Source organism: Nicotiana attenuata, chromosome 8, assembly GCF_001879085.1.
Source record: "Nicotiana attenuata strain UT chromosome 8, NIATTr2, whole genome shotgun sequence".
In the NCBI taxonomy this organism is placed as follows: Eukaryota; Viridiplantae; Streptophyta; class Magnoliopsida; order Solanales; family Solanaceae; genus Nicotiana; species Nicotiana attenuata.
In genome coordinates, this window is record NC_031996.1 from 6506419 (window position 1) to 6514549 (window position 8131).

The 8131-nt window shown below is 35.8% G+C and overlaps 1 non-coding gene across 1 annotated transcript; it reads right to left on the reverse strand.

Annotated features, from left to right (window-relative positions):
• On the reverse strand, window positions 2066-2138 carry TRNAF-GAA. Its single transcript has one exon. It is a non-coding gene; the product is annotated as a tRNA-Phe (tRNA).

Here is an 8131-nt window from a genome sequence, read left to right on the forward strand (position 1 = left end):
AGAAAGGGGAACGAGGGTCTTTTTTACTTCCTCCCCCTCACCGCCAGAGGAAGGCGGAACCCTAGATGGGTCAGTGTCCTTGGTCTTTTTGCCACCTTGACTACGTTTTACCATGATGATTCTGTTTGGGAAATAATGCACTAACGACGAGAAATATGACTCCAAAAGAAGTGGAGGAATCCCACACGAAATAACGGTTACAGGAAAGAAAGACAAAGGAGTAAATCAGAAAATGCTTTCCGAAGGTTTGAAAGTTGAATCGAATCGAACCTCTCTCCTATTTATAGGGATAAGTTGCGCAGAAATCGAAGAGTCATGATTCAAAACGTGCGCGGGAAACCAAAATGTCACATCATCCTCTGAACCGCCTCAGGGGCAAATATAATAATGACGCATACAGGCGATGACGTCATTCCAAAAAGAAAGCCACGCGTCAGTGGCTCAACAACGTCAAACATTTTACCTCATTCATGTTGCCGCCCCTGGTCGAGGTCAAATTCTCCTAAGCCGAGGTTTGCATTTCCGCCCATTGAAGACGCCCACCGAATGCGTCTCCAATGAGCGGAGGGACTAACTGTATAGGGACAAATTTGACCGTCAGCGTCTCTACGCCAATGGGTACGCCCAGTGAGTATACGCCGACTAACGTAAGGGTACAACTCGGACGTGGGGACAAAAGCGACATCGTTTAGGACTCAGTGTCTTCACTAGGAAAACGTTACCTATTTTTGTAATTTTTTGATTATTTCGAGGAAGGTCTCTTATTATATAAGGGAGACCTTCACATTGTAAAAGGGGGAGGATTATGAAATAATACAACTCTCTCATTTTCTCATATTCTCTCTCTATCGCTATCTCTAACGAATACTTTCTCTTGAGTTCATATTATCACTATTAGATCTACAACAACAACTTCATTTTTCATCTCTAGGTCTATTATATTTGATTACGATTTACCCTTTCTTACTTTTGATTGTTTTTAAGCTTGCAAAGTATATCGATAACTTTTGAGCCAAACATTATTCATAATCATAATTAGACAGTTTTTATTCTAGTCGCAAACCATCACGAATGAAGGGGAGCTTGGAACAACAATAAAGCTGTTTCTTTGAGCTTTAAGTTACGGGTTCGAGACGTCGATTAAATATTAAGGTAAAACTACTTGTATTACACCTTCTTGTAGTGCGGCCCGACATGTATACCATCTTCCTAGGCGGCAACTTGGAACTTCCCATGTTGTGTAATTCTAGTGACGGATGTAGTTTATTGGCTTAATCGAATTCAGTAATTCTCGACACAGAATGTGATATACATTAAAATTTTAACAAATATTATATTATTTGGAACGTGCTGATTACATTAAAAGTTTCTTCGCGGACTATTCCAACACTTAAGGTCGAAGATAAGTTAAATTTTCAACTAAAATGACTTAGTGCCCGTTTGGATTGGCTTATTTTAAGTGCTTTTATGCCAAAATAACTTTTAAGCCATTTTGTAGTGTTTGGATAGAGTAAAAAAGTGCTTTTAAGCACTTATTTTTAAGCTAAAATGACAAAAACAAGCCAAAAGCCAAAAGCTAGAATTCCTAACTTATGGCTTAAAAACTATTTTGGCTTAAAAGTCACTTAAATTAAGCCCATCCAAACGGGCTCTTAGTGGGCATTTGCACATAAGAATTGTAAAATTCTAAAAAAAAAAAAAAAAAAAAAATCAAGTGAAAATGGTATTTGAAAATTAGAGTTGTGTTTGAACATGAATATAATCTTGGTTTGTTTTTGGATTTTTATAAGTGATCTGAGTGCAGATTTTGGAAAACAGCTTTTTGGAGTTTAAATTTCGAAAAATTCCGAAATTCATCTTCAAGTAAAAATTGAAAATTTTATGGCCAAATACTGATTTCGAAAAAAAGTGAAAAATTCTTATGTCCAAACCGGCTCAATAAAAAATCTAATGAGCGATCAGCAAAATAAAAGTTGGAGTTTTAACTCAACCCAATAATAAGGCTTAAATAAACAGAATATATTCTTAATCTGGTAAATAAATGAAAAGTTGAAAAGAAGAAAAATGCGGTGAACGTGGATCGAACACGTGACCTTCAGATCTTCAGTCTGACGCTCTCCCAACTGAGCTATCCCCGCTTGGTTGTTACTTTTGAAAGAGCTTTTTATGACTATAAATAAGACTACTGAACAGCTAAAGTTTTATCTTTTCTTTGCATAATTGACACAATTTGTGTGGGAATTGCTTATGATTGAAAGTAGAATTTGTAGACCAAAATTTACATTACATCCAAGTTTTTGGATCCACTTAGTTTAGTTGTCAAACATATATAGACAAACTCATACAACTTGTATCAGTTATATGATGCTCAAAGTATAATTTTGTCGCTATTCAACACTCCCCAAGGCCAAACCAATCCCGCAACAGCAAGAAAAGTTACTGCAAAAATTCATTGAAACTTTAAGTATTGATTTTCATGAATAGTCACACATATTAAAAATAGTCAGTGAATGTATAACATATGTACTTCCTCCGTTTACTTTTACTTATTATGTTTCGCTTTTCGAGAGTCAAATTACATAAACTTTGACCAACGTTTTAACATGTATATTTTCACCATATTGATATGAGACGAATTACAAATTATAGTACTTTTCGTATAGTTTCCAAATATCCAAATTTTAATTTTAAAATATTAAAAAAAATCTAATCAATTTAGCTTCAAAGATTGGTCAAATTGACTCTCGAAAAGTGAAACGTGACAAGTAAAAGTGAACAGAAGGAGTATAATCGTATATAGTTAGTGAATGATTTATGTATACCGACTAAGTAAAATATACAGTAAATCCAATCGGCTATTTGTGTAATGATCTCATGAAATATAGCCAGCAGGTTCAATGGGCAGATGAAATTAATCCCCTTAAACTTTTCTATGCAGTTAGCTGAAGACGAATCATTTTCCTTCTCCCTAAGAAATTAAATGGTCCTCAACTTTGGTTTATGGGAAGTCATTCTCTTTTTCATATAATACAATTAGATAGAGTTCTTTAACATGCACGTAATAAACACCATTTTCCAAAGAGTTTAAGTTCATGCATTGTTTCTGTAAAAATAAAGATACACAATTAGGTTACTTATTGGATATTGTCAAATCTCTTGATAAGTATTACTCCCTCCGTTCATTTTCACTTGGCATGTATACTAAAAACAGATTTATTTTTATTTGTCACTTTACGCATATCAAGAGAAAATAATTTTTTTTTCCTTTTATACCCACAGTATTTATTACTCATTTTAAATCAATTCTCAAATCCAATAAAATATGTATCAATTAATATGGGTATCATGGTAAATTATCCACTTCATTTATTACTTCTTAAGGGTACGTGAAAATTCAAAAACGTGCCAAGTAAAAGTGAACGGAGGGAGTACATTTGTAAGCAAGGGCAGTCGGGCGGAGTCAGCATGTGGTATGTAGGCAAGGGCGGATTTCGGGGGGCGGAAGGGGGTTCAACCGAACCCCCTTCGCCGAAAAATTACATTGTATATATAAGGCAAAATCTGTTTTTTACCTCTATATATTAAGTTTTGAAACCCCTTAATATAACCCAAAAGTGCAGTTTAGTGGTCAAGGGGGTTCAAAACCTTCGTAAGGTCATAGTTTCAATTCCCACTAGCTACGGAAAAAAAAAATTTGAACCCCCTTTGTGGTGATCTTGCCTCCGCCACTGGATGTAGGTTCGGCCGAACCCAGTAGCCTTTGTTCAAACTCATGTACAAATTATTAATTTTAGAACCCAATAACTTAAAAGAATTACAATCCCTAGCTTATAAGGTTCAAATCCTGGCTCCGCCTTTGTTGGTAAGGGTAGTTCTGTGCACAAAGCATTCTGCATCTATGTAAAGTTTGGGGAACGGCCGTAACCGAAGGGGATGTGATGTAGGCAGTCTATTCTAATGCAAGCATCTATTCCACGTCTCGAACTCGTGACCTATAGGTCACACAAGTTCAACTTTACCATTAATAATATGATAATAATGACGACTAACCTACTATTACATGTCAAAATTCACCCGCAGTGTAACTTCATAGTATCAATGTACATGATTTTCAGATGCATATGTGGAAGTCATGAACTCATTTAGATCAATAACATTATACTCAACGTAACGGTTGGGCTGTGCACTTAATTATTATTGGAAGGAAATTATGTTTATTAGTTAGTGTTTTGATGAGAGTATTTGAGAGGAGGTTGCTTTGTTCCTCATTGGAAAAAGAAAGAAAGGAAGAAGTGTTTAAAAGTACTTCTTTGTCTTACATGATTTGAATATTTTAAAGATATTTTGGAGAGAAACTAGAATTTGGCTATATTATTAATAGTCAAGATTGGGCAACTTGAGCCAATTAAGTAGCCCGAATTAATATTTTAGTCACCCATTATTTGATTAATTAAAAACGTTTTAGCCTTTAATTTCAGAAAATGTTTTTAACAATATTTTTTTAAATTCAAAAGAAGATGACTATTGGTTTTAAAAGGTGCCTGTTATGAAGAGATGAGTCTGTTAATTCCAACAGACTCCTATATCATCTCCAAAACGAAATCATCTGAAACTTTCATCTCTTTCTCTTCTACTTATTTTCTACAACTCACAACTATTCTGTTCTTGTGGGAAATTCGAGTTAATTGCTGAAACTCGGATTTCAGAGGCTTTGTAGAATCCTGGAGGAATTCTGCCATAATCCCCGCAGCAACGAAATTGGGAGGCTTAAGTTTCTTAAGGACAGTGACTACACTATCAAGGCCTAATTATTTCGTCCCCATATTCTGTTATTTTTTCTAACAAATTATCTATATAATTACTTCTATTCAGTTTTTCACTTCTCAACAAAATTAGCATTTCCATTATTTAGACTTGAAAAACTTTTGCATATATTTGGAAATGTTTCCTAAAATTCTGTCTCTGCTTTTTATACTATTAATTGGAGATATAATGGGCAGTATAAGTGCTAGAAAATTATCTAAAGTTTCTATTGAGGATGCAAAAATGACTACTGATTATGAAGATAATGGTGGTGGATTAGTGTTGCGGCCAAACGCACACGCAAGCGCACGCGGTCGTCAAGTAATAAAGTGACTAAAAGTCGGATGTCGATCCCACGAGGACTTGTGATTAACCATTAACTAAATTAGACTATCCTAATTATCTAAACAAGAATTAAACCTAGAAGTATTTGATTCTAAACTAATTAAATAAATAAAAACAAATAATGAAATTTTAACAGAGAATGAACAGATTTTTATGATATCAATGTAATGAAAACGATCTAGGGTTATGGGCTATCTAACATTCCTATTGTATTCTTCAATTGAATTGACTAACCAATTTATCTAGTTTATTGGTTGACAAGGTTAATATTGCTCATAAGAATCTGTCGAGTTCTTACTCGCCTATTCAAGCTAACCTAACGCCTATATGTCTATGGAGTTAGAATCAACAAGAACGCATTTATAATTCCTGTAAATCAACCAAGCAAGGCAATTAGGTATATGTCTATCCTAACCGCGAATCCGTTCCCCGAGGCCCAGGTTCAAGAACTTGCTCTACTCAATCCTATATGCAATCTAGAATTTCCACTTTCGAGTTCAATTCGAGATTCATAGATAGTATTCAATTGGTGACCAAGCAATCAAATAATTAAGTGCAGGATTGAATAAATAAACCAATATGATAAACTAAGAAATCAAAATCAATATCCGAATAACAATAGTCATGAAAGAACCAGAACCCTAGAACGTGAAGTTTAGCTCCACATAGACATGGTAGCAAAACAACAAATCATACAAAGAAACATAAAAATTACTAAGTTGGTGGAAGAAAAGATGAAACCCGGCCTCCACGGCGGCTCTGTGCTCTTCCTTCATCAAAATTTTTTCTAAAAAACGTTCTCCTATGTATATATACCAAGTAGGGTTGGGCCCAAACAATTATACCTTCTCCAATGTGAAAAAGGACACTTTTCCCGGGTGAGACGCGCGAGCTCGCGCGTCCTTCGCGCATTACTTCGTGCGTAATCCCTAACATTCTGCCTCCAGCTCTTAAACTCGCGCGACTTCGTGCATTAGCTCGCGCATGACTTCGCGCGTGTTTTTCACCCTGTTCCGATCCGAATTTGGAAAAACATAAAACATGAAAGTTGTATCCCTTTGAGTTAGCTTTCCAACCATATATTATGGAGCCAAAATGGAGTTCTGAGCAAAAAGTTATATTTATTTTACTAGATAGTGCACAATCTGCCTACTGGATTCTTCGTTCGCTCTAACTATCATCCGTTGACCCCCAAACACGATCCCGGCTTAATTCCTTGAACTTTTACTCAAACTTTAAAGCTCAAACTCACTTGAATTCATTCTATAACATGTAAATAGCTCGTAATCACTCCTACAAGGCATAAAACACACCATTAGTGCAAAATACTAGCGATTAAAGCTCAAACTCAATTTAAGTGCGGTAAATTAGAGTGTAATAAGCGACTAAAATACGTAATTATAGCCTATCATCAACACCCCACACTTAAACGTTGCTCGTCCTCGAGTCAACCAAAAATTTACTCTATCTATGAGCACTTAACATATTCGAAGCACACTACACCAATGACCATGGCTGATAGCAACAATTAAACTCCAGCATATGCAATCATCGTACACTTCCCTTTACTTATGTCACTCTTCAAAAATATTCAAACAAAGACAATATGCTCACAAAAACTAGCCTCAAAAACCGACTCAATGTCACAATGCACTCATGGCTTGAACACCCAACATCCTAGAGAAGTCTAATAATGTTACCTATCCTTCGTGAAACCATGTGCCCTCACAACCAAGGCAAGAGAGTAAGTTGAATCCACACATTCGAATCTCATGATCAAATATATTTTAAGGACTCATATATATCAAAAGAAAATATCGCTCACCCTCACAAAAGAAGTCACATGCATGTAATTGGTACCATAGGCTTGCCCTTAATGTAAATCTCTACTAATGTAGGCTCACTCGATTCAATTAGGTCTTTTTTCATGGTTGTAATATGGGCTAAGGGACGGGTAGGATATATTTAGGAATAGTGACTAACCCTCCTAAGCACTTTAACACATCACATGATAAACTTTAAGCGCAAATTCTTCAATCCACTTCACTTTCACAAACAATATCATCCCAAAAATGCTCCCTTCTTCTTTAAGCACTACATTAATTCATACCCACTAGCAGGAACAAGACAACAATGTATTCATCTCTATTATTTTTTTTTCTTCGGATTATTCTTNAAATAATTAAGTGCAGGATTGAATAAATAAACCAATATGATAAACTAAGAAATCAAAATCAATATCCGAATAACAATAGTCATGAAAGAACCACAACCCTAGAACGTGAAGTTTAGCTCCACATAGACATGGTAGCAAAACAACAAATCATACAAAGAAATATAAAAAGACTAAGTTGGTGGAAGAAAAGATGAAACCCGGCCTCCACGGCGGCTCTGTGCTCTTCCTTGGTCAAAAATTGCTCTCAAAAACGTTCTCCTATGTATATATACCAAGTAGGGTTGAGCCCAAACAATTATACATTCTCCAATGTGAAAAAGGACACTTTTCCCGGGCTTAACTAGCACTGCAGCGCATTTGACCGCGCTAATTGGCTGACTTTCTGTTTCTGGGCGCGCTAAAACTAGCGCGGCCGCGCATCTGGGAATTTTTCACCCTGTTCCGTTCCGAATTTGGAAAACCGTAAAACATGAAAGTTGTAGCCCTTTGAGTTAGCTTTCCAACCATATATTGTGGAGAAAAAATGGAGTTCTGAGCGAAAAGTTATGTCCATTTTACTAGAAAGTGCGCAATCTGCCTACTGGAGTCTTCGTTCGCTCTAACTATCATCCGTTGACCCCCAAACACGATCCCGGATTAATTCCTTGAACTTTTACTCAAACTTTAAATCTTCAAATCACTTGAATTCATTCCATAACATCTATATAGCTCGGAATCACTCCTACAAGGCATAAAACATACAATTAGTGCAAAACACTAGCGATTAAAGCTCAAACTCAATTAAAGTGTAGTAAATTAGAGTGTAAT